We start from the raw sequence: 27,280 nt of genomic DNA, 5'->3' as shown, positions 1-27,280 counted from the left end.
TGTTCTAAACTGCATGTCAATTTTATGTCTGCATACTTAATTCTGGGCAGTTTGATTGATAAGGAGCATTGCTACGTTAGATGTTCTACTAATAGTCTTTTTAATAAAGCAGCCATTTATTGTGGTGTACTGTTACCTCACTGTGTGGAAACAGTGACCAAATATACAGCTTCTCATGGGACCCTGACTTGGTGTGACAGTTGCTTGCTCCCTGCATTACAGTCCCTCTCCCGGTTCTGTCCACCTTCAGCCATGATCCCTCCAGTCAAAACATGTTGCTGCTGCTCTGGGCTCCTGAACTGCCGTGACTTGGGGCAACAGAGCTCAGTGTGTGGTAAGCAGTGGAGATAAGATCAAAGTCCCAACAAAAACAGAATTAGAATGGCCAGCCTTTTGCGTCAGGCAGGCGCTGCCCACACACCAACCTGGTGTCTCTAGCCTTCAGCACAACTCAAGGGAGATGTGGGGACAGGAAAACAGGACAAGATGTTCAAGGTCATACTTTAGGTTTTCAAAGCCAACTATCTATCTTAGAATCTTTTGATTGCTTTCTTTACTCTGCTCCCTCAATCAGACCTGTTGAACCAGTTGAAATATTCCTTTTGTGAAGTTAAGGATATGCTCAACTGATTTTTTAAAAAGTGCAATGGATAACTTACAAGTTAATAATTTAAAGTGCCTGATTTAGAAAAGAAGAACAATCAGAACCATACAGGCTTAAGAATTTATAGACCTGTCATTCTATTTTGAGGTTAAAGACCAAAATTTAAAATATAGCCCTCCCTTATTAATAATATTCTCTTCAGCTGAATTCTAAGAGCTACTAATCCTTTCGCTGAAGTTGTGGCCTGAGCTTTTCTTTTTAATGAAACTGTAGTAATAAATGAACATATTATTGTAAAGGAGAGTTTCTTATAACAGAATCCCTCAGCTCTTCTAGATTTAACTAATTTAAAAATAATTAATAAATATACTGCTCACAAAAATTAGGGGATATTCTACAGCTTCATATTAATTTTGAAATACCCCTAAGTTTTGTGAGCAGTATATATATTGATTCAAATGGAATAGTCACGTGAGCTTTTGATATTAGCTTTGTCATTAGAAATCTGTGATTTTTAAAAATATTTTTAATATATTCATTTTAGAGAGAGGAGAGAAAGAGAGAGAGAGAGAGGGAGGGAGGAAGGAGTGGAAAGCATCAACTTGTAGTGCTTTCCATATGTACTTTGACCAGGCAAGTTCAGAGTTTCGAACCGGCAACCTGTGAGTTCCAGGTCTATGCTTTCCACTGCACCACCACAGATCAGGCATGGAATCTGTGATGTTTTTACTGACAACTGGTAACATAGGAGGGCCCAGGTTTTAGAAGGAGAGAGTTGACCTAATTCTAATATATATATATATATAGAGAGAGAGAGAGAGAGAGAGAGAGAGAGAGATATCTTTAAAATATTTATTTATTTATTTATATTTTGTGTGACAGAGACAGAGAGAGATAGAGAGAGGGACAGATAGGGACAGACAGACAGGAAGGGAGAGAGATGAGAAGCATCAATTGTTTGTTTCAGCTCCTCAGTCTCCTTAGTTATTCATTGATTGCTTTCTCATATGTGACTTGACCCGGGGGCTATAGCAGAGTGAGTGACCCCTTGCTCAAGCCAGCGACCTTGGGCTCAAGCCTGTGACTTTGGGCTTCAAGCCAGAGACCTTTGGGCTCAATCTAGCGACCATGGAGTCATGTCTATGATGCCACACTCAAACCAGCGACCCCACGCTCAAGCTGGTGAGCCTGTGCTCAAGCTGGCAACCTCGGGGTTTCGGACCTGGATCCTCTGCATCCCAGTCCAATGCTCTAACCATTGCGCCACCACCTGGTCAGGTTAATTCTAATATATATTAAAGCTCATTTTATTAGGAAACGTGGAGCTTACTACTATGGAATTCAAGATATTTTGTTTATTTGTGTAAAAATAATTTTGCTAATTCTTGAGCTTTAATGTTTCTGTCAAAATGCTTTTGCAGACCTTACATGAATGTTCAGAGTTCTTAGGAATTGTTCATTGACAAGAGTGATTTTGAAGAAGCCAAAGACACACAAGTAATGAATTATTCATAAAAACCATGAAACCGGGCCCTGGCCGGTTGGCTCAGCGGTAGAGCGTCGGCCTAGCGTGCGGAGGACCCGGGTTCGATTCCAGCCAGGGCACACAGGAGAAGCGCCCATTTGCTTCTCCACCCCTCCACCGCGCTTTCCTCTCTGTCTCTCTCTTCCCCTTCCGCAGCCAAGGCTCCATTGGAGCAAAGATGGCCCGGGCGCTGGGGATGGCTCTGTGGCCTCTGCCCCAGGCGCTAGAGTGGCTCTGGTCGCAACATGGCGATGCCCAGGATGGGCAGAGCATCGCCCCCTGGTGGGCAGAGCGTCGCCCCTGGTGGGCGTGCCGGGTGGATCCCGGTCGGGCGCATGCGGGAGTCTGTCTGACTGTCTCTCCCTGTTTCCAGCTTCAGAAAAATGAAAAACAAAACAAAAAAAACCCATGAAACCGGAGGAGAAAATAGAGACTCGGATGTTTTTGCCTGGAATCCCAGGGAACATAGGTTTTCCCAAGACCATGAAAATTTGTGAAGATTTTATGGCTCCTTTCTTTAGCTTCTGAAAGGCAAACCAAAAAACAAAACAAAAACAAAAATTTCAAAAATTCATGGTCTAAAACGCCTCACAGCTCTAAAAGTAATCGATCTTATTTTCACTATTAGCTTAGTAGCCAGTTAACCAACAGGCACGCTACTGCTCCCTTGGAGTGACCTAGGATTATTTTTACATGCAGAAGGTGTGTGTGCAGAAGTGCAGTTTGTGTGTGTGTGTGTGTGTGTGCATGCGTGCCCACGTGAGTGCACCATGAAAGCTGTGGTCCTGACTCATGCCCCTTTCCCCAGTGACTCTGTTCCCTCGGACAGCCACAAGACGCTCGGTTGTACTCCCTGTGAATCAGAGCTAAAAATGGTTCCTGGAGAAAAAAAAATAGATTGATGGTCATTCCTTATTCCTGAAATGTGTTATTATTAGTTTGAGCCAGTTGCATATGAAATGAAACAGGCATATTTAACTACCAAACGCCGTTTTATAATCCAGCAGTACAGTTCCATCCTCACCGTTATCCTCTGTCACAGATAGTTCTGTGTATTCACCATGCCCAAGGCCCAGCTGTACTTCCAGTGCCTTCATTGTGTGGATCACTGCCTTCCCAGCTTTGCTAGAAAACAAGGTCTTTTGAAAGACTCTAGGCTATAGCTTCCCTAAAGACATTAAATTCAATAAACTTTTATGGAGTTCTTGCCACGTACAAGGTACATGGAAATGAGGCAAAGATAAAACTGAAACAATGGGGTCTTAGACCAATACTTTGCAAAGGAGCTCATAGACTTGTGTAATTGATGTACGCAGTATAATTTACATAAATTACTTTGGACAACTGTCCTGTGTGTCATCTTGTGTGTGTGTGTCGTCTCTCTCTCTCTCTCTCTCTCTCTCTCTCTCTCTCCGTGTGTGTATGTGTGTGTGTGTATGTGTGTGTGTGTGTGAGGGGGAGATAAGCTGTGGTGGGAGAGGGACATCTTTATAAAATGGGTGACTTTGGGTCAAGGTCTTAAGGACTTGGTGGCATACATGATGTTTATCAGTCCCCTGAAACACAGCAGAAACTGGGCTGAAAGGATATGTGGGTACACGACTTGTCCAGAGAATGGCCAGTTGTTCCAGGGCAGGGTGGAGAAGCCATGGGAGGCAGTGGGAAGAGACGCAGGAACGGCGGGCTGTGGCTGTCCTCACAAGACACGCGCAGCAATTTAGACGCCTACAAAGCAGAGTGAGCAAGGACTATTAGGGTTCTGTTTATAACTCTCTTTTTGTTTCTCTCTCTTTAAATGTCTATTTTCTTTTTTCAATGTACCTATTAGTAAAACAGTGAGCACATATCTAATGTCAATGAATACACATCTCCTGAGAATTCCTGTCTAACCATTTCTAGACAGACAGCACAGTCAGAACCTGTGGATGATGGAGTGAAAAACCATATCCTCTCCAGTTTCAAATAGGAGATAAAAGCAGACAGCCTTCTGAATTAGGTGAAGATGGGTAGATCCCGAAGGGCCTTGGAGATGATATAATTCAATCAGACTGCTGAGGGCCTGGGGCTCACCGCACTGAAAGCTCCACGGCATGCGGGTGGAAGGGCTGGGTCTGCATTACCCATCTGCACGTCTATCAGGACCTCACATGCTTTCTCTTAACCAAAGACACTCTCGCCTTTTAACAATATCTTATCAGCAAACTGAATGTGTGTCCTGTGTTTGGGGTGCTGACAGATAAAACCCCAGCACCGTTAGCTGAAGCACACTGAAAACAAGATACGGAAAAGCTCACCTAATGGCGGGCAGTACTTTAGTAGGAAAAAGTAATCTTCATTTATAAAAGAGCATTCAAGGTGAAAGCTTGTTATCTGCAAGACTGTCCTGTTCTCTGACCCCCACTCTCCAGACTGTCCTTGATAACAGAGAGCTTGGGCCAGCCAATAATCTGACTCATAAGGCCCCTGACAACCGTCAAGGCTTTGATCCTAAACTGAAATTCTTACAACACAACATTGTCTTCTTTTGAAAAATTTCCCCTCTGTCCTTTTTTAAAAATTATTTTTTGACAGAGGCAGAGAGAGAGAGAGAGAGAGAGAGAGAGAGAGTCAGAGAGAGGGACAGATAGGGACAGACAGACAGACAGGAAGGGAGAGAGACGAGAAGCATCAGTTCTTCGTTGAGGCACCTTAGTTGTTCACTGATTGCTTTCTCATATGTGCCTTGACCAGGCGGCTACAGCAGAGCAAGTGACCCCTTGCTTGAGCCAGCGCTCTTGGGCTTCAAGCCAGCGACCTTTGGGCTCAAGCTAGTGACCATGCGGGTGGAAGGGCTGGGTCAGCGTTACCCATCTGCACGTCTATCAGGACCTCACATGCTTTTTCTTAACCAAAGACACTCTCGCCTTTTAACAATATCTTACAGAGCTTTTCCGTATCTTGTTTACACTGTGCTTCAGCTAACGGTGCTGGGGTTTTATCTGTCAGCACCCCAAACACATAGATCAATGTCTATGATCCCATGCTCAAGCCAGCGACCTAGGAGTTCTGAACCTGGTTCTCCGTGTCCCAGTCTGACGCTCTATCTACTGTACCACTGCCTGATCAGGCTCCCCTCTTTTATTTTTAAATGAATTTTAGAAAGAATTCACATCCAGGCATCACTGCATAGACCCACTCTTAAGGTGAAAGGCTTCAAAGCTTTCTCTTTTTGTTGATTCGGGTTTCACTGCAATTTTGTGGGGTTTTGTTTTCTTGTTTGACCTATTTCCTTCACCATCTCAGGCAAGTCAAATTATATTTTAAATCAGAGGCCACAGACAGGACACTCGTGGGTAGAATCTGACTGACAGACTGCTTTTGTCTTTGTTTCCATCTCACCTAATTTCTTTTATAATTTTTAAATTTTGAAAAATACTGTTTAATCTAGAAAATGCGAACAAAGAACATCTATATATGTTTCATGCAGACTCAACACATTTGACACATTTTGTCATGTTTGTTTGATCATTCTCTCTCCACACATGCATACACACACACATACACACACACACACAGTTTTCTTCATACAGTTTTATTTTTTAATTTTTATTTTTTTGTATTTTTCTGAAGTTAGAAACAGGGAGGCAGTCAGACAGACTCTTGCATGCGCCCAACTGGGATCCACCCAGCACGCCCACCAGGGGGCGATGCTCTGCCTATCTGGGGTGTTGCTCTGTGGCAACCAGAGCCATTCTAGTGCCTGAGGCAGAGGCCATAGAGCCATCCTCAGCGCCCCGAGCCAACTTTGCTCCAATGGAGCCTTGGCTGCGGGAGGGGAAGAGAGATACAGAGAGGAAGGAGAGGGGGAGGGGTGGAGAAGCAGATGGGCACTTCTCCTGTGTGCCCTGGCTGGGAATCGATCTTCATACAGTTTTAAAAGTTTTTGACAATAGACTGCATATACTGTTCCCTTTTACTCCTTAATACTTCAAGGTGTATTTTCTAAGAACAATGATAACTCCAGTATAAGGATAATTTCCATAACTCTGGGATAGTAATCAAATTTAGAGAATTTAGCGTTGGTACATTTCTCTGACCTTTCCGAACTCCCCTTTAGTCCCTTGTCCCCTGACGCCTCTAGAGCAGGATGCAGGACATCAGTGCGGCCCCCCATTTGGTATTTAGTTGTGTCTGCTCAGTTAGGACCAGTTCCTCAGTCTTTCTTTGGTTTTGCTTGTTTGTTAGAACAGCTGCAATGTATTTGAAGAATTCAGGCTGCTTATTCCATAGCATGTCACTCCTTTTGGGTTTTTAAATGTTTCCTTGTGCTTTAGATTTAGTTTATGCATTTTGGATTAGAATACTACAAAACAGATGTAAGCTGTTGAAAAAGTATTTCAAATTGTTTTCACAAAGAAGCTGATGTAAATGGTTTTGGTATGGAAAAAAATTATTTATAATGCAAATGTCATCCCAATATAGTTGTTTTACAAATTTATTTTTATATGCATAAGTTCTTTTTTTCAATAAGTACACTGACCTCATAATTAATTAATTTTCATGTAAGGCATACATTTGGCCCCCTGGTACTGCCCACACACTAAGCAATGGGTCTTTACAAATAATTTGAGAATGCCTGACCAGGCAGTAGTGCAGTGGATGGAGCATCGGACCGGGAAGCAGAGGACCGAGGTTCGAGACCCCGAGCTCGCCAGCTTGAGCGCGGGCTCATCTGGTTTGAGCAAAATCCCACCAGCTTGAACCCAAGATGGCTGGCTCCAGCAAGGGGTTACTCAGTCTGCTGAAGGCCTGCAGTCAAGGCACGTTTGAGAGGGCAATTGATGAACAATTAAGGTGTTGCAATGCGCAACGAAAAACTAATAATTGATGCTTCTCATCTCTCTTCGTTCCTGTCTGTCTTTCCCTGTCTATCCCTCTCTCTGACTCACTCTCTGTCTCTGTAAAAAAAAAACCCAAAAAACAAAAAAAATAATTTGAGAAAATGCTCTCAGCTAGTGCAATGATAATTACATTTTGCATGTGTATTAAATAAGAACTATTACCATAAACCATATAAAATGTCTTTATGCTGCTTGGCATTTACAAATTCAGTGGCCTTTAAGAAAGAACGTCACATCAGAATTTCCGACCTGTCCCACTTGTCAGTCATTTAAAAAGTGAGCAAAAGTCAGCCCTTGAATACAAAAGGCAAATATAATAAATAACCTTGAAAACTTAAAAAAAAATAAGTATGGCCTTAATTATCACAGGCAGTTCATCCAGGAAACATAAGCTCATATAGAATAAAAATATTCCTCTCTTAGCATGTCTTACCTTAATTTCTGCTATAATTACATTGCATCATTTTTAAAACATTCTTCTTCTCGATATAATCATCATGCCCCTGATAGAACAGACAGAGAAAATGCTGGGACTTTGTCATTTATTAACGCATTGCTCTCCACCTTAACCATCAGACCTATTCTTTACTTTCCTGGGGCTGCACTGACCTCAAAAAAATTACTTTGTTTGTTCTTGATATATTTTTACAAGCCTTGGTTCATTCCCAATGTTAACCTTTGTGACTCTTCTTATAGCAAGCCCATTTTACATTATGTGTTCTCCTTAACTGTGTCATGATGTAATCTGGCATGGACTGAGCTTTCAACATTGAGGTTTCACCAGCCCTTCTGAAAACATTCTTCTAAAGTTTAAAATTAACCTGATATTGAAAACATAGCATTTGGGGAAATATGCAATGGCCAATGTCTAATGAAAGTGATAGGGTATCAATATAGTATACAACCAATAATATACAATATATGATCGCTAGTGCACCATATGTAACTTATTTCTTAGATTTTCTTTAGCACCCCCACCCGGGAATGTGGGAGAATTACTAAAGCAGGAGGTTCCCATACCCCTGAGGACATGACTGGTACCCAAGAAGTAATAAAGACTGTGATTAGATTGGAATGCCACAGAGAAGAAATTATGATTCCAGGAACCAGTCATCCTGCCTGATGACTCTTACCATGCTAGGGACCAGCTATCCTACTTTATGACTAACTGCATGCCCTCCATTGCACTAACCTCACCTGAATAAAAGTATAATCAGCCCTCACAACTGAGATTGAAAGGCAGGCTTTGGGCTAGTTAGGATATGCCCCCGTCTTCTCAAGTTACTGGGCAATCCTGATTCAAGACACCTGTTTACCTCAAACCCAGTTTTAGCTTATTGGCTTTTGTGGCAGCGGGTGACCCAAACCCCAGACCAGTTGTGGTCTGGTAAAAAAATGAAGTGCAGACAAGTTCAGATCATGTTAGTAGGTGACACTCGCACGAAGCACACCTGAATGGAAAATTACCCAGGGACCCAGCTGATGCTGTGGCGACCTGAAATACTTGCAACTTCTGAGTCACACAGCCCTGGCTTTCCTTCCTCAGATGCTGGATTTCTTCTCTGTCACACTCTGGCTTTTGGTTTCCACTGACCTGTGTAAATGACGTTGGGGGGAGGGGCTACTGAATTCTTTGTTCTGTCTAGATCTCCTCAGTAGGCACACCTGGAAGTACTTGTCATAACACAGTGAAAATGAACCAGCCGCTCTTTGGCTTCATTCTTCTGGTTGTTCAGGGATCAACTTTGTTCGTCTGAACTTGCTTATTCATTTTCTAAGGTAGAAAGTGCTTCTCCCTCCATTTGAAGAAAAGAATAGTGAAGCAAGAGCAGCAGGATGTGTTGGTATTCAGCTTAATGAAAGGGAGACCTGGGCTTAAGTAAAATCAATAATGCATACAATGAAAGGCCAGGATCATCTGGCAATAGGAGATACTTGTCAAATACAATCCTGAACTGACACTCAGGAAGAGGCCAAAGTGTATCTTAACTACATAGGAGGAAAAATACAGCCTTGAATTAAGAGACCAGGCAAACTTTTCCCAGAGAAGTTATCCTACAAATTCAGTTTTGTTTTTGTTTTTTTTTAAGGTGAAAGGAGAGGAGACAGTGAGGCAGAATCCTGCATGTGCCCTGACTGGGATCCACCCTAGACAGATGCTTGAGTACAGAGTTATTTTTAATGCCTGAGGCTGATGTGCTCCAACCAAGCTATCTTCAGCACCTGGGTCCATGCTTGAACCAATTAAGCCACTGGCTGTGGGAGGGGAAGAGAGAGAGAAGGGGGAGGAGGGGAAGAAACAGATGCTCGCTTCTCCTGTGTGCCCTTACTGGGAATTGAATTTGGGACATCCATATGCCTGGCCAATGCTCTATCCACTGGGCCACTGGCCAGGGCCCCCACAAATTCAGTTTTGATGGGAAGTAGAAATCAAACTAATCCTTACTCTAATTAGCTCTCACCCATGTGTTGAGGTTGAAAGTAGGCCCAGTAATGAGAAATCTTGGGAAACCGCATAAAATCTCAGTCTTAATTCCCCTACATCACTTAGAAACACCCCTAGACTTCATCTGATTTTGAAAAAAAAAATAACTTCAGGATGATTAAACCAATTGTTATACCTTACATGGTATGGCAACTGTTAGATGAGTGAAGAATTTAAATTTTAATTTGTACACAATCACTCTAAGCTCTTACCGTTTTCCCAATAGCTTATCACCGTTGGTAAGAGAAAATTTTGGCCAAACATCATCATCTGGTGTGCCCCGGCCTCTGCCACCTGGCCTTCCGCTACTCCCTCAGCTGGGGACGCATTCTGGTTCTTTTTTAGGTGGTCACTGTCTTAAAATTCTGAGATTAGAAACGAACACTGTGCATGTTTTGATGATGCCATCCTCATTCACAGAAGCAATGCGGTAACTGAAGATTCCAATATTTTCCAGAACAAAGGTTCTTTTCAGTAAATGGTCACTCGATAATTGCTCTGTGACCACTTAAACACTGTGATTACAGTCCTTCAAATGGTCTGAGTCCTTACTGAAAAGTGTCCTTCTTACAGTCACTGGGTCATGTGCTCTCTCTCTTGTGCTTCTCTGGTTCAACTCTTATTTGAAAAGAAAATAAGCTTTGTGTCAGCAAGGAAAAAAATTACTGTCTTCTCTGGTAATCTCAAACTTGAGAACTTGATTATCTTTATCCAATCGAGCACATGGAGATATGTATTAGGAGTACTGTATTTCTAATATGTTCCTGAACATTCATTATGTGCCAAGTTTAACATGGTCACATGGATCATCTCATATAATTTTATCTGGGCATCACCCCCTCTGAGGTGGACACTATAACTCAATTTTGAAGGAAAGAAATAGTTTAATAGAAATGCCTGTGTCACCCAAAGTTACATAATAAGTGAAGCTATTGAAGTCATTCTTGAGAGAGAGAATGGAAGTCCCAACAGTAGCGGTGAGAGTGGAGAGGAGGAGGCTGGCTATCTGAGAGGAAGAAAGAACTGAGTGACAGCTGGGGACACCTTTGCAGCTGTCCCAGGGAAGACACCAGAGAACCAGAGGGAACTCGAGCCATCTCTAACTTCCCCAAAGCCAGCCTTCACACACCAATAGTCATGTTCCACCTCAGGGCTCCTGGGTATGGATTTAAGATTCTTTGGGGCTTCAAAGGTATTATGGTAGGCTCAGTGCTGATATCTCCAGCAAATCTTTCTCTCCAAATCTCCAACTTAACTCTGAGGCTCTTGCTGCTCACTTCCCCCGAGAAGAACCAAATGGAGGAGACGGCCCTAGAAAAAGGCATGAAACTCCCACAGGACGGTTGAGAGATGGGTTATGGGGAGCAGAAAGTTCAGAGGTAGACTGGGGATCTCAAAATTGGAAGTCAGTCTCTGCTGACTTCACAGGATCATCTCCATAAGCTCTGGTCCAGAGTTCGGACTCTCTTTGTCTGGGAAGAAAGGGAACCAAACCAACCATCTAACTAGTTTCCTGGGTTGCGTTTTTCTCACAACCCTGAACTCCGTGAGGACTAGAGTCCTGTAAGCTGCCATGCTGTACTGTGTTCCTCAAACTGAAACCACAATAGATATGCTGTCTGTTGTTCTATGTCAGTCGTCTGACTTGAGTCTGTACACTACAGTTAATCTCATGTCAAGAAACTTTCTATATCTGGTTACAAAAGCTCGGACTGTGTATGTACAAGCCAAACAAAAGCCAGAGAAGGACAGAAGTGCACTCATGAGTCTGTGGCAGAGCTGCAGCAGAATAGGAACCTTTATTTTCCTTTTAAATGGGGGTGAAACACCAACCAGAGATGATTCTCATTGTGCCATCACAAGGGTCGTTGGTGACAATCACTGGTCATAATTCTCGCCTTCATTCCTACTCACAGACATCAGTTCAGACCATTCAGGGGGAGGTGGAAATATTTCACTGGACACAGATGTTTACACAGGGGATCAAATATTCTGGCTTGATTTTTGGAACTGGTTCCATTTAAAAGTCAATCATTTCTGAGTTGCCTTTTAATATTTAATATTAATATTAAAAGAATAAATTAATAATATAACATCAGCAACACATTAATTGAATTAATGTTTATTATTAAAGTTGGATTTTGATAGTATTAATATGATAAGAATATAAAAAAAGATTTTATATAAAACTTATAAACATACAGTCAAAAGAGGCAACAGGCCCATTCTGATATAATGGTGAATAATTTAAATTCTCAGCAACTGGAGTCTAGTAACCAGTAAGGGTTTAGTTGTATGAAAGAGAATGCCTGTTAAAAATATTCAACATTCTGGTAAAAGACCAGATCTTCCTGCCTCAAAATGCCATTGACCTATTTCCTCAATTTTATCACCATTTCTCAAATATAATTCTGACCTTAAGTCACTTCTGCAAACTGAATGATGGTAACAAATTCAGCCTTTAAGAATCCATTCACTTATTTATCTACGACACTTCCTGAGCATCTCGTCTGAGCCTGGACCTCTCGTCTGAGGCTAGGGGCTGAGGGTGGAGATGACCAAGTCATTCTCTCTAACCTAAAAAACTCATAACCTAAAAAAATATTTTGGCAAAGTCAGTAATGGAGGTAACATGGAAGTAGCTGACATTAATTGAACATTTGCTATGTGCCGGACAGTTTTCTAGGAACCTTATGTGGATAAGCTCTTTTAATCTATGACAGTGTACTTTTAGAGATAGACACATGATTATTTCTACTTCACAGGTGTGGAGAACATTAAGTGGTTTGCCCAAGACCACAAGACAATACAAGGCAGAAACAGAATTCAAATGTAGGAAACTAGGCCAGACATCATGGTCTCAAAATCTATGCAGTGATAAGAGGAGGCACCATGGGAACCACAGAGAGTGACATACAACATGTGAAGGGAGGGGCATGTGCCCTGTTGCTGGTGCTGGGTGGGGTATCCAGGAATTAGGTGGGAGGTGGCAGGAGAGGGGCTGGCGTGAGGCTGAGCCAGTCGGTAGGACCCCATCAGGCTGGGCCTGGTGACCTCCTGAGGGACCTTGGATCTCACCCTATTTCTGATGCTCAACTCCATTTTGTGTTCTTGTTTGAGTGTTTGTTTCCATCGTTCTGAGCGACAATTTTTGAACTGGTGCGCATGACACCACTTCTCAGGGGGCTTCCGTTTCCTCAATAGACTTCAAGGAGTTTGGTTCTGATGATGCGTGAATCCCTTCCAGGATTGAGATTTGTTTCTGTCTTACCCTTTGGGCTCTCATTTGTGTGGTTAAGTGCTTTCTAAAGCTAACGTTTCTATCTCTCCGCCTCAGCTCTGTATAGGAGCAAAGTCTGGTAAGCCTGAGTAATTACAGTCTATAGGAGTAATGCTCCTTCTCCCATGTCCATGGAGGAGGGGGTCGCAATGTTAAGGAATGACCCAGCTAGAGGAAAATTACAGGTTGGGTGCACGCAGGAGTAAAACCAAATTACACCCTAGCAAGGCCTCATTCTTAGGGAGCTCAATTCCCGCAGCATGTCCGGAGCCGCTGGTCTCCGGCCCTCCCGTCAGAGTGAACTCGGATTCAGAGGCAGCTTGGGCCTGTCTGTCCTCACTCAGACACCTCACCACCACTTCGTGTTCTGCCAAAACAATGTTGCCTTGCAACCCAGCCAGCTCTCCCTCCAGTCTCTTGCTCACATTCAGGACCCTCCTCTCCTGGGGAACTGGCTGCTGCATTTGCGTGTGTGCACCCTGCAGGCCTCTCTTTTCTCTCTTAGGACAGCCAGTGAGCCTCGCTTCCCACCTCTCCAGATGTGCCTGAAGCCCCTTCATGCTCATTGGTGAAACTGGAAGTGATTCCCTTTCAGTGGCCAGAAGTTTCTTGAAAATGACTTGTTTATAAAAACTTCTTTGTCGTTTTTACTTTGAGATTTTGGTTCTCTGTAGGAAGGGGAACCGGCGAGGCGCACAGGCACATAGAAGGATGGGTTTTTCCTTCTTTTTTTCTCTCTCTTGGCCCTCCTCTCCGAAGCCCTTCCCAGCCAGGTAGGACAGGAACCAGTGTAAAAGACACAATTGCTACAGCACGACCAGATCGAATGACAGGAACGTATGTGAATGGGGAAGTGGGAAGGAAGTCAGGGATGAGGTTAATTTCCAGACAAGTGAGAGTCCTCTGCACATGTTTGTAATAGAGACAAGACACAGGCTTGGCTCTGGCCAGGTTAGGGCTGATGCTTAGGGGAAAACCTGACTGCCGCCAAGAGAGAAGCAAGCGGACACTAGAGGACAGGCAATGGGTCTCCCCTGAACCCTCCTGAGAAAGACCCACTCAGTACAGTGCAAGACAGCCCCTTCCAGAAACGAGCTCACAGAGAAGACTTTAATGAACTGCACTTTGGGCTTCTGGCACGACAAAGCCAGTTCAGGTTAAGCCACTGTAGAGGCTGTGCTGTGGTCCTATGTGCTGCTCTGTGCTGGGAGGGTTTATCCAGGAGAGGTTAGAGGCTGAAGACCGCTGTGTGCATCTGCCCTGGGCTTCATTATTTAGGAGATGGTCAGGCAGGAGAAAGACTTCCACAGCCAAAGACATTGGGATTTGCAAGTGCTCTTTGAAAATTGAAAATGCACATTAACACACAAGGGCTCTGAGAAGCCAAGAAAGAAACATTCTCACCTTTGTTTAACCCACTTTTTCGCCCAAATGTGTATCAACACAGAACTAGTGCTTATTGTCTTTGTGTTGCATTCAAGGTACAGATCAGTAGTTAGCAAAATTAACTGGTTTAATTAAACACAAATGTTTATTTTATTTTATAATATATTAGAAATTATACCAGCTTCTATATTGTTATAAAATAATGGTGAGAATTTGGTGAAATTGAATGAAACCTTGCTTTAAATGTCAATGACATCATACTTTGGGCCAAACAAAAACTCTTTCCTTTGTAATCCAAGAAAATGTCCACATTGATATTTATAAAATGATTTACTTAAACTACTCTCAGCATCAATTTAACCATAGTCATTTATAATTTTTCCAATATACTGAACATTAACTCAAAAAGACTTTCAAGAGCTGGTGGTTGAGGGTTTTTTTGAGCAAAGATAATTTTTTTTTCAGTTTCAACTGAACTCATTAATCATTTTATATATGACAGGCTACCCATGATTCAACTTATAAGACAAACATTTCTTAGATAAGCACTGTTGGCAAATGAGTTTGTAAAATTCATATTTTTTGAGTTTGCTCACTTTTATTGTTAAAAAATGGCACTGGGCAGCCAAGTGTGTGCTTGCCCTCAGAGCAGGGCAGTGGATTGCAAGTTGCGGACTGCATTTCTGCTTGGGAGGGGCCACTGTTTTGCTAACTTTTGCTGGAGGAGGGGTCTTTGTGGGCCCAGGTAGTTTTGCAGGGAGAGCAGATAGAATGCAGAGTGCTGAAGAAGAAGGCAGTTTGCAGAGGAAGAAAAGGTGTGCAGATGGGGAACCAGAGCTGAGGGGCTTTTGTGAGATCTGCTGAGACTGGTGGGGCCTTTGATTCTAGGAAGAACCAGAGAAGATTCTCCTGGTTGTGGAACCAAAGAATACATCAGGGCTTTGGGAGCCACTGAATGAAAGGGAACTGTTTTCCCTGTGTGTTGCTCGTCAGCTGGTGCAAGACTTTAATAAAGGAATGGCCCACCATATTTTGGCTCCACTACTATTTCTTTACTGTCTGCCCGAATCCAATGTGAACCTGCATGTAAATGGCCATGACGGTGGCAGCCCCTGGCTTTACAGGCACTAAACTCTCTTGCAGTGAGCCTTGTGTGTTTAACAGTATAAATGAACAATTAACAATATTCTATCTTAGGTTCCTTTTTCGGTATTAAAGGGACAGGAAATTAATAAAAGATAGTTAAAGAACTACTGTGGCAGCCTTCTGGCTCTATGATTAGATGTGAAAAATTCTCCCCAGCACTGTTTGCCCCCAGCAAGCAAACAAACAAACAAGCATCAGTGAGTGAATTGTGCATGAGTCAGACGTCCTCTCCAAAATATTTTCCAAGCAGCACCTTTACAGTAGTTAAGTTCACTCCTGTTCTCTGTCCGTTCTCTGCCCTTTCATTGTACAAACCTTCTATTTTGGGATCATCGTTTATCTGGGGTATAATGCAGATTTTAAGTCTGTCTTCATTTTTAGAACCCACATCATAATTACATTCTCTTACTGAGAAAATTACTAGGCAGAGAGAAGAATCCCCCTCTCCCCCCTTTACTACATCAGGCTTTGCTGGTTAAGAGTTCTTCACACTGCACATTTTTGGAGAGTCATAAATCATCAGGTGAAACCCTTCAATGAGAGATATACTTCCCTTTTGAAAGTTGGAGACAATACAAAATATCACAGTCAGACAGGGTGCTGCCCGGGGATTTTACAGATGCAGACACTGAAGGTCAGGGATGGAAAGGAGTTTTCCCATGATCACATATGAGTTAGTGCAAAAAGAAGAACACAACCTGGATGGTCTTGTTCCTAGGCAAGTGGTTTCCCATGACAACAGGCTAATCACTTAGAGACATCGCTGTAGATGAATCATGTGTTCCTTCTGTTGATCAAAGAGGTTTATGGAAGGATGAAGTCATAGAGTTTATAGGTATTTATTAAGCACTGACCATATTGGTAAATAGCACAGTAACATACGGAGTCAGAACATCCAAGGATGTGAAGTGATTCTGGGGTTTGAAGGAAGTTCATCTGCACTCAGGTTACTTATTGGATGAGGAAACATACAATGCATATTACTATCTCATTGACCATCCTTGGTCCTCTTATAAAATCCAATTGGCATCTCTATGCTGGTAACGCTGAGGTGCACATCTCTAGCCCAGACATCTGTCCTGAAGTCTAGCATCATAATTCAACTGTCTGTGGGTCATCATGTTTCCCAAGTTCCTCAGCCTGGTGAAATGTAACTTCATCATTTTGAGCCCTCAATCTTGTTTTGGCCCTGAGTTCCTGTCTCAGAAATACCCTCACCAACCCTACAGCTTCCCAACCTGAACACGTGGACACCGACCTGGGTGCCTCCCTCTCCTCCAGACCTCACATGTGATCACTCACCCAGCCCTGGAGCCTTACCCCCTGAGCATCTTTCTCATCCATGACCTCCTCTTTGCCTCCCCGCACAGCTTCATGCCAGATCTTGCCATTTCTGCGGAAAGGCAACAACCTTCGAGTAAATTTCCTGCACTCTCTTCTTATTTTCATATAGTCTTACTTGTTTATTTTGCTTTTGGTGTCAAATCTGAAAAATCACTGCTGTGACTGATTTGGTCAAGGATTTTATCAGCTATGTTTTCTTCTAGGAGTTTTATGGTTTCAGATCTTACGTTTAAGTCTTTAATCCATATATGAGTTGAGTTTTGTGTCTGGTGTATGATAGTGGTCTTTTTTTGTTTGTTTTATTTTTGCATGTGGCTGTCCATCTCTCCTATCACAGTTTTTTGAAGAGACTGTCCTTTCTGCATTGTATATTCTTGGCTCATTTAATGTAAATTAATAGACCACTATTTTTCTTTTTAAAACTGAGGCAGAGTAGGGACCTCTACGGGGGTGAGGAGCAATGGGGAGAGAGAGGCACGGCAAAGCAGAGAAGACGCTGTCCCCACTTCTCACACCTGAGTTATATGACAAGTAAAATTCGGAAAGGTGAGTCCCTCCAAGCACTGGTCTCAGGTAGGCAGGGATGCTGAGGAGGCTGAGAATATAAGGCCGTACGTCATCATATCCCAGAAGCACAAAAAGCAGTAAGGCTTGGTGTTCAAACAGACTGGAGATGTCAGGTTGCTTTAACAAAGAAGCTTCTTCATGAGTAGTAGCTGGTGAAACCAGGGACAAGTGAGAGAAAAGCTGAGTCCCTCTTGGGGGACGGTCAGTGCTCGTTGCAGGGGTAGCACCATGGTTGTGCTGCAGAACCGGGGCTCATGTCCCTGAGCCCCTCTCCTCCAGGGAGATGTGGGGAGGGCGGCATATGGGGCTGGGGGAGCAGTACAGGGGTCCTGCCTGGGCAAGGTGGTGAGTCACGTGACCCCCTGCCCCCTCACTGAGGAGAGGAAGGCCATGGCTATGGCCAGGTTCCCAGATCCCTCGGCCTTCTCAAGATGAGTGTTGAGTGGACCTCTAAGTGAAAGGGACTGTGGGAAATTCTAAGTATTCTCATGTCTCCTTATGTGTTACAGTGTCCTGTCTGACCCTTTGTCCTTGTTGATGTAAATAAAAAAAGGATGAGCAAATCATCTAGAATCATTGATTCTAGAATGTTCCATTTCCAGAGAGACGAAGGAAACCCCTTTTGAAACCTACATCATTCTTTCTGGTTCTCAGGGATTTAACTGGAGTTTTTCAACATTTTTGGCTTCCACAGTGTCTTCAGATAAACCCTTTATGGTGGGGCTCTTACCTAGGCTTTGATTTTTGGTTTTCTACTTCCAGCCCCATGGTTTTCAACCATTGTGCCATTAGGATTTTTAAAACACACAACAACTGACTATTTAGTCAGGGGCACTGACCTCTTTTCCCTTAGACCAGGGGTCCCCAAACTACGGCCCACAGGCTGCATGCGGCCCCCTGAGGCCATTTATCCAGTCCCCGCCCCACTTCCAGAAGGGGCACCACCATCTCATTAGCCAAAAGCGGGCCCATAGTTCCCATTGAAATACTGGTCAGTTTGTTGATTTAAATTTACTTGTTCTTTATTTTATTTTATTATTATTTTTTGTTCTTTATTTTAAATATTGTATTTGTTCCCGTTTTGTTTTTTTTACTTTAAAATAAGATATGTGCAGTGTGCATAGGGATTTGTTCATAGTTTTTTTTATAGTCCGGCCCTCCAACGGTCTGAGGGACAGTGAACTGGCCCCCTGTGTAAAAAGTTTGTCAAATAAAAAAATGACAACACCCAAAACAACAATAGCTGTCTGGTGTGAATGAATCAAAATTATACCTTTTTTTTTGTCACATCAGCAAAAAATATAATATTTCTTTTGGTGTGCTGCAGAATTTTAGTTCTCGTGTGCCATGAGATGAAAAAGGTGTAAAATCGCGGCTCTTGCCTAACATCCAGCAACTGCTCTCTTGCAGTGGTTGCAGTGTGACAAATTCTGTTCTGCTAGGTGGTAACCATGGTGCATTATTTATCCAGCTTCATGCTACCCATCTACTTCCTCCAATATCAGCCTGATATTCAGACATGCTTGTTTCCCTAGCTGAGTATATTGGGTCGCGAATGATAACACTGGTGTGGGGGTCACCTGGCACTTTACCATCTCCCCATTTAACCCTCTGGCAACCTCACTGCTTGTGAAAGGCTACCTTCCAGAGTTTTCCTGGTGCATGACCTGGGAGGGAACCAACGAACACTAGTGTGCCAAGAGTCAAAGATGACCTCTGACATTTCTGTCAGCTCCTTTCTTCCTCCTGCAACACGGCAGTCACAGACTGCTTGCTGTTGTTGGATAGCCATGGCGTGTAGAAATCTTGAGAGTATGTTGGGTTTTAGCCAAGGACACAGACGCTAAAGGGAGGAAATAAAAGGCTGTGGGTTTGAGCTTTCCTACTCTCTGCCATCATTCTCAGTCACCGTGTTTACCCCCGAGGGTGAAATGGTTCAGCTCTATCAGCTGAGAGAGTCTAAGCCCAAATCCTTCCTGACTTTTGTTTATGTAATACTCTCTCCTTGACCTCATCACAAAGAGGTCAGAGGGCTGAAATTCTTGTCTGGAAAGCACACCAAGGGTTTCTTGCTTACTCCACTTACTGTGGGTCTTCAAAGAAGCTGGCCAGGCTTCTATTAGAATGACCTCTGGGCAGTCCACGCCATCTCCTTCCTGTGCTCCTCTGCGATCCTGAGAAGGAGGCCTGGCAGAGTTTTCCTCATGGATGAGGCCTGACTCCTCATTGTTTGATTTATAGATATTTGATTTTGTGTATTTGTTGATTTTGTAATTTGTTGTGAATTATTGTTGTGCATGCGGTCATTAAACCACAGGCCCCATACTCTGTTGGCTATATTAAATGCATACAAGGGATACTATTAGCGCTGCATACTCCCAGGGAAGATAAGGCCTGGGCCCCAGGACCAGCTTCTCGACCTTGCCGTGATCCCACTTGGTCCCAGGTAAATGCCCCCCCCCCCCCACACAACAGTCTTCAAGAGACGACATGTGTCTCTCTGCCAGAGGCTGACACTGCTCAGAAAAAGTCAGAACCAGCCTCCCAGAACTGTATGCATGGCCACCTTCCAAGCTACTCAAGAAAATGTGGTTCATTACCTCAAAGTCAGTCTTCAATTTTGTTCAAAACAAAACGAACAGCACGAACCCCTAGGATCCTGTATGGTCCCTCACCTTCTTTATAGTAACTAGTTCTTAATAAAGTTCCTGTGTTTCCAAAATACCAAGTCCTCTCACAAAGGCTCTATTGAAGCTACTGGTATATTAACTTAAAACAAAAATAAATACAAAACATAAAATAACGAATTGGGGGGTCAGAGAGTGAGAGTCTGGGTAGGTTCTTACAGGTAGGCTGTTTACCCTTTGCAAGTCACTCACTTCTCCAAGCATCCATGCCTTTCAGTGGATGAGGTGAATGCTGACCTCCAGGTCCCCACTGAGCCCCTGTTAGACAAGCCCCCCATTCACTGTGGTGGCTCCTGTTGTTACCAGGGTTGGATCGGACAAGGTAGGGCATTGGCCCTGTGGATGGAAGGTGTTAGATAACTAATACATATCAGCCCCTGAAAACAAATGAACAAGAAAGTTTGAAAATGTTTTGATCATTGGCAGCTTCACTTGAGTAAATATTTGGCTCACCAGGGTGCCTGGAACGCGGTAACTATTTATCAAATGGATAAATTTACTGAGCATGTGGACCTCAGGAGAAGTCAACAGCCTGGTTTGGGAGGAAGTGAATGGATTTTACTTCCTCCCGAACATTTCACCAGAGGTTTCTGACTTTGCTCGACTTGCACATTTTACCTTAAAAAAGGTTATACATGAGGATGGATTGCTAAGCAACAGAAATTCTGATTACCATTCTCAAGGAAATAACAGAATATGTCAATGCTTGGCTTTCCTAGCCTGATCACAGACTCTGGGCTTCATTTGAGAATACAAAGTTCTTTCTTCATTTACTGTGTTGTTAATCACTGTGTCAAGTGTGCTGAGTGCTGGATGCTGGGCACTTTCTGGAGGGGATGTTCTCCCAGCCTTTGCAAGGCTCACATGGGTACCTTGTAACTTGCCTGGATCGCAAGGCCCCTGGGGGCAGATAATCACAGCCCAGGGTAGCAGGTATCTTCACATCAATGACCTCTGCAGGAATTGAAGCATCTCACTGTCATTTCCGGCTGGCACTGGTCCAGGGAGGTAAGGGTTGCCTGTGGGGGCTCGGTGAGTCAGTTTTTTTCATGAGCAAACTTGTCTTGGCTGCCCTAAAAACTGACAGGCCCCTGGGCACGTAGCCACCCGGTGAAACAGGAGAGACAGGTGGAAGGGGTTCCCTGTAGGTTGGCCAGAGGGAGCCAGATCCGGGTTTCAACTTGACCTTTGCACAGGGGAGGCCAAGTGCATAATGGAGAGTTAGCAATGAATTAAAATGTGTCATTTCTTTTTTCTTATCTCTTTTAAAAATGCTTTCCAAGCTTAAAAAAATCTATTTAGTGCCTGACCAGGCGGTGGCGCAGTGGATAGAGCATCGGACTGGGATGCAGAGGACCCAGGTTCGAAACCCCGAGGTCGCCAGCTTGAGTGTGGGCTCATCTGGTTTGAGGAAAAGCCCACCAGCTTGAACCCAAGGTCACTGGCTCCAGCAAGGGTTTTCTCAGTCTGCTGAAGGCCTGCGGTTAAAGCATATATGAGAAAGCAATCAATGAACAACTAAGGTGTTGCAATTGCCAATGAAAAACTAATGATTGATGCTTCTCATCTCTCTCCATTCCTATCTATCCCTCTCTCTGATTCACTCTCTGTCTCTGTAAAAAATAAAAAAAATAAAAAATAAAAAATCTATTTAGCTCATTTAATAGCACTTAGAATTTTTTTATTGTTTGGTGTTTTTTTATTCATTTTTCCGAAGCTGGAAACAGGGAGGCAGTCAGACGGACTCCCGCATGCGCCCGACTGGGATCCACCCGGCATGCCCACCAGGGGGTGATGCTTTGCCCCTCTGGGGCATTGCTCTGTTGCATCCAGAGCCATTCTAGCACCTGAGGCAGAGGCCACAGAGCCATCCTCAGTGCCCGGGCCATCTTTAATCCAATGGAGCCTCGGCTGCGGGAGGGGAAGAGAGAGACAGAGAGGAAGGAGAGGGGGAGGGGTGGAGAAGCAAATGAGCACCTCTTCTGTGTGCCCTGCTGGGAATCGAACCCGGGACTTCCACACGCCAGGCTGACGCTCTACTGCTGAGCCAACCGGCCAGGGCTAGAATTTCTTTAAATGAATATTTATTTATTTGCATTGCACCTTTTCTCCAAAACAACTTAAAATAGGTTACTACTCCACTTTTAAACTCCTACCTCAAAATTTTTTAAATGTTAAATCTTGATAGTTTGCACTTTAAAGCATTTAATGACCCCATCTTTTTTTTTTTTTTTTTTTTTTTTGTATTTTTCTGAAGCTGGAAATGGGGAGGCAGTCAGACTCCCGCATGCGCCTGACCGGGATCCACCTGGCACGCCCACCAGGGGCGACGCTCTGCCCACCAGGGGGCAATGCTCTGCCGCGACCAGAGCCACTCTAGCGCCTGGGGCAGAGGCCAAGGAGCCATCCCCAGTGTCCGGGCCATCTTTGCTCCAATGGAGCCTTGGCTGCGGGAGGGGAAGAGAGAGACAGAGAGGAAGGAGGGGGGCAGGGGGTGGAGAAGCAAATGGGTGCTTCTCCTATGTGCCCTGGCCGGGAATCAAACCCGGGTCCCCCGCATGCCAGGCTGACGCTCTACCTCTGAGCCAACCGGCCAGGGCCTAATGACTCCATCTTTATTTTTATTGTTTCCCAGGAAAAGTTTAACTTTTAAGCATGCCCTTGGATAATAATATCACCATTAAGGTCTCATAAAGGGCTTTTCTGTCATCTTCTATCTAGTTTTCTTTGTGCCCCTCCCCCTCGCCCTTTTCCTCTCCTCCCCCTCTCCCCCGTAACCACCACACCCTTATCAATGTCTCTTAGTCTCGTTTTTATGTCCCACCTACGTATGGAATAATACAGTTCTTGGTTTTTTTTTTTATTTACTTATTTCACTTCGTATAATGTTATCAAGATCCCACCATTTTGTTGTAAATGATCTGATGTCATCATTTCTTATGGCTGAATAGTATTCCATAGTGTATATGTGCCACATCTTCTTTATCCAGGTTTCTATTGAAGGGCTTTTTGGTTGTTTCCATGTCTTGGCCACTGTGAACAATGCTGCAATGAACATGGGGCTGCATGTGTCTTTACGTAACAATGTTTCTGAGTCTTTGGGGTATATACCCAGTAGAGGTATTGCTGGGTCATAAGGTAGTTCTATTTGCAGTTTTTTGAGGAACCACCATACTTTCTTCCATAATGGTTGTACTACTTTACATTCCCACCAACAGTGGATGAGGGTTCCTTTTTCTCCACAGCCTCTCCAACATTTGCTATTACCTGTCTTGTTGATAATAGCTAATCTAACAGGTGTGAGGTGGTATCTCATTGCAGTTTTGATTTGCATTTCTCTAATAACTAATGAAGATGAACATCTTTTCATATATCTGTTGGCCATTTGTATTTCTTCCTGGGAGAAGTGTCTGTTTGTGTCCTCTTCCCATTTTTTTATTGGATTGTTTGTTTGTTTGTTGTTGAGTTTTATGAGTTCTTTGTATATTTTGGATATTAGGCCCTTATCTGAGCTGTTGTTTGAAAATATCATTTCCCATTTAGTTGGCTGTCTGTTTATTTTGTTGTCACTTTCTCTTGCTGAGCAAAAACTTCTTAGTCTGATGTAGTCCCATTCATTTATTTTTGCCTTCACTTCCCTTGCCTTTGGAATCAAATTCATAAAATGCTCTTTAAAACCAAGGTCCATGAGTTTAGACCTATGTCTTCTTCTATGTACTTTATTGTTTCAGGTCTTATATTTAGGTCTTTAGGTCTTTGATCCATTTTGAATTAATTTTAGTACAAGGGGACAAACTGTAGTCGAGTTTTATTCTTTTGCATGTGGCTTTCCAATTTTCCCAGCACCATTTATTGAAGAGGCTTTCTTTTCTTCATTGTGTGTTGTTGGCCCCTTTATCAAAAATTATTTGATCATATATATGTGGTTTTATTTCTGGACTTTCTATTCTGTTCCATTGGTCTGAGTGTCTATTTTTCTGCCAATACCATGCTGTTTTGATTGTTGTGGCCCTATAATATAGTTTGAAGTCAGGTATTGTAATGTCCCCAGCTTCATTCTGTTTCTTTAGGATTGCTTTGGCTATTCGAGGTTTTTTATAGTTCCATATAAACCTGATGATTTTTTGTTCCATTTCTTTAAAAAATGTCATTGGAATTTTGATGGGAATTGCATTAAATTTGTATATTGCTTTTGGTAATATGGCCATCTTGATTATATTTATTCTTCCTATCCAAGAGCAAGGAATATTCTTTCATTTCAATGTATCTTTTTTGATTTCCCTTAACAATTGTTTGTAGTTTTTATTATATAGGTCCTTTACATTCTTTGTTATGTTTATTCCTAGGTATTTTATTTTTTTTTGTTGCAATCGTGAAGGGGATTATTTTTTTGAGTTCATTCTCAAATGTTTCATTGTTGGCATATAGAAAGGCTATGGACTTCTGTATGTTAATTTTGTATCCTTTGACCTTACTGTATTGGCTTATTGTTTCTAGTATTCTTTTTGTGGATTCTTTGGGGGTTTCGATATATAGGATCATATCATCTGCAAAAAGTGATACCTTTACTTCTTCTTTTCCGATATGGATGCCTTTTATTTCTTTGTCTTGTCTGATTGCTCTGGCTAGAACCTCTGGCACCACATTAAATAAGAGTGGAGAGAGTGGACAACCCTGTCTTGTTCCTGATTTAAGGGGGAAAGCCTTCAGTTTAGTGCCATTTAATATGATGTTAGCTGATGGTTTATCATATGTGGCCTTTATCATGTTGAGATATTTTCCTTCTATACCCATTTTGTTGAGAGTTTTAAACATAAAATTGTATTGTATTTTATCGAATGCCTTTTCTGCATCTATTGATAAGATCATGTGGTTTTTGTTCTTTGTTTTGTTGATATGGTATATTACGTTAACCGTTTTATGTATGTTGAACCATCCTTGAGATTCTGGGATGAATCCCACTTGATCATGATGTATTATTTTTTTAATATGTTGTTGTATTTGATTTACTAATATATTTTTTAATATTTTAGCATCTGTATTCATTAGAGATATTGGTCTGTAGTTTTCTTTTTTTGTGCCATCCTTGCCTGGTTTCGGTATGAGGGTTATGTTGGCCTCATAAAATGTGTTTGGAAGTATTGCTTCTTTTTCAATTTTTTGGAAGACTTTGAGTAGAATAGGAACCAAGTGTTCCTTGAATGTTTGGTAGAATTCACTAGTATAACCGTCTGGGACTGGACTTTTATTTTTGGGGAGGTTTTTAATAGTTTTTTCTATATCTTCCCTACTAATTTGTCTGTTTAGGCTTTCTGCTTCTTCTTGACTCAGTCTAGGAAGGTTGTATTGTTCTAGGAATTTATCCATTTCTTCTAGATTGTTGAATTTAGTGGCATAAAGTTTTTCATAGTATTCTACAATAATTTGTATATCTATGATGTCCATGGTGATTTCTCCTCTTTCATTTTGGATTTTGTTTATATGAGTTCTTTCTCTTTTTTCCTTGGTAAGTGTTGCCTAGGGTTTGTCAATTTTGTTGATCTTTACAAAGAACCAGCTCCTTGGTCTATTAATTTTTTTATAGTTTTTCTGTTCTCTATTTCATTTATTTCTGCTCTGATTTTTATTATCTCCTTTCTTCGGCTGGGTTTGGGTTGTCTTTGTTCTTCTTTTTCTAGTTCCTTAAGGTGTGAATTTAAGTGGTTCACTTGGGCTCTCTTTTGTTTGTTCATATATGTCTGAAATGATATGAACTTCCCTCTTATCACTGCTTTTGCTGCATCCCATAGATTCTGATATATGCTTTTTTTTGGATGTTATTTGCTTGGAGTATTGTTTTCCAGCCTTTCACTTTGTATTTGTTTTTATCCTTGTTGCTTAGATGAGTTTCTTGTAGGCAGCATACAGAAATTTGGATTTTCTTTTTTAATCCATTCTGCTACTCTGTGCCTTTTTATTGGTGAGTTTAATCCATTTACATTTAGTGTAATTATTGACACTTGTGAGTTCCCTATTGCCATTTTATAGATTGCTTTCTGTTAGTTTTGTGTCTTGTTTGATTCTTCTCTTTCATTTTTCTATCTTTTGTTTTTGTTTAGTTATATTCCATACATCTTTCCTCTGTTGCTATCTTTTTTAAATCATGTGCTTCTGTGGTGGTTTTTTCAATGGTGGTTACCATTAAGTAATGAACAGGGTTCCTACCCTGTTCATTGTAGTGCACTATCTTGTGAGTACTTTTGCACTCCATCGTCCGTCCTTTGCTACTGTTAATTTCCGTCCTCTCCCCATTTTTGTTGTTGTTGTCACAGTTTAAATTTGGTTTTATTGTGTTCTTGGTGGAGCTTTTACTTGTGGTTTTGTTTTATTTTGTTCTTTGTAACTGGTTGGAAAACCTCCTTTAGTAATTCCTGGAGTGGGGGTTTTCTGATGATATATTTTCTCATCTTTTCTGTATCTGTGAATGTTTTTATTTCTCCTTCATATTTGAAGGATAGCTTTGATGGGTATAGTATTCATGGCTGAAAGTTCCTCTCTTTCAGGACTTTAAATATCGGGGTCCACTCTCTTCTAGCTTGTAGAGTTTCTGTTGAGAAATCTGATGATAATCTAATGGGCCTTCCTTTATATGTTGTATTCTTTTCCCTGGCTGCCTTGAGAATTTTTTCTTTGCCATTGGTTTGTGCCAATTTCAGTATGATATGCCTTGGAGTAGGTTTGTTGGGGTTAAGAAAACTCAAAATTCTGTTTGCTTCTTGAATTTGAGGCTTTAGTTCTTTCCACAGGCTTGGGAAGTTCTCATCTATTATTTGTTTGAATATGTTCTCCATTCCATTTTCTCTCTATTCTCCCTCTGATATACCTATTATTCTTATGTTATTCTTTTTGATGGAGTCAGACAATTCCTGTAGGGCTTTCTCATTTTTTTTAATTTTTGAGTCTTTTCTTCTTCTCTCTGTTGTGCCTCAAGTTGCTTGTCTTCTATTTCACTAATCCCACCTTCTATCTGGCCTGTTCTATTAGCTAAGCTTGTTACCTCGTTTTTCAGCTTGTGAATTGAGTTTTTCATCTCTGTTTGATTTGTTTTTATAGTTTCAATTTCCTAGGTAATATATTCTTTGTGTTCATTGAATTGTTTTCTGAGCTCCCTAAATTGCATAAAGGGCTTTTCATTTTTATCTTTCGAGCACTTCCCTGACAAGCATATTTTCTGCATATTGGGTCCCTTAGCTACCCCAGGTAGAGGTTGGAGAAGTTGAATGAATCCAGAACACTTTGGCATTTCTAGTCCTCTTCCCAGAAAAATCAAGACCTGTGGCAATCATTTAGTGCTTTTCCCATTTTTACATTGGTTTTCTCACTGTGTCCACCTGGCA

This window comes from Saccopteryx bilineata, chromosome 3, assembly GCF_036850765.1.
Source record: "Saccopteryx bilineata isolate mSacBil1 chromosome 3, mSacBil1_pri_phased_curated, whole genome shotgun sequence".
In the NCBI taxonomy this organism is placed as follows: domain Eukaryota; kingdom Metazoa; phylum Chordata; class Mammalia; order Chiroptera; family Emballonuridae; genus Saccopteryx; species Saccopteryx bilineata.
This window is presented reverse-complemented; position numbering follows the sequence as displayed.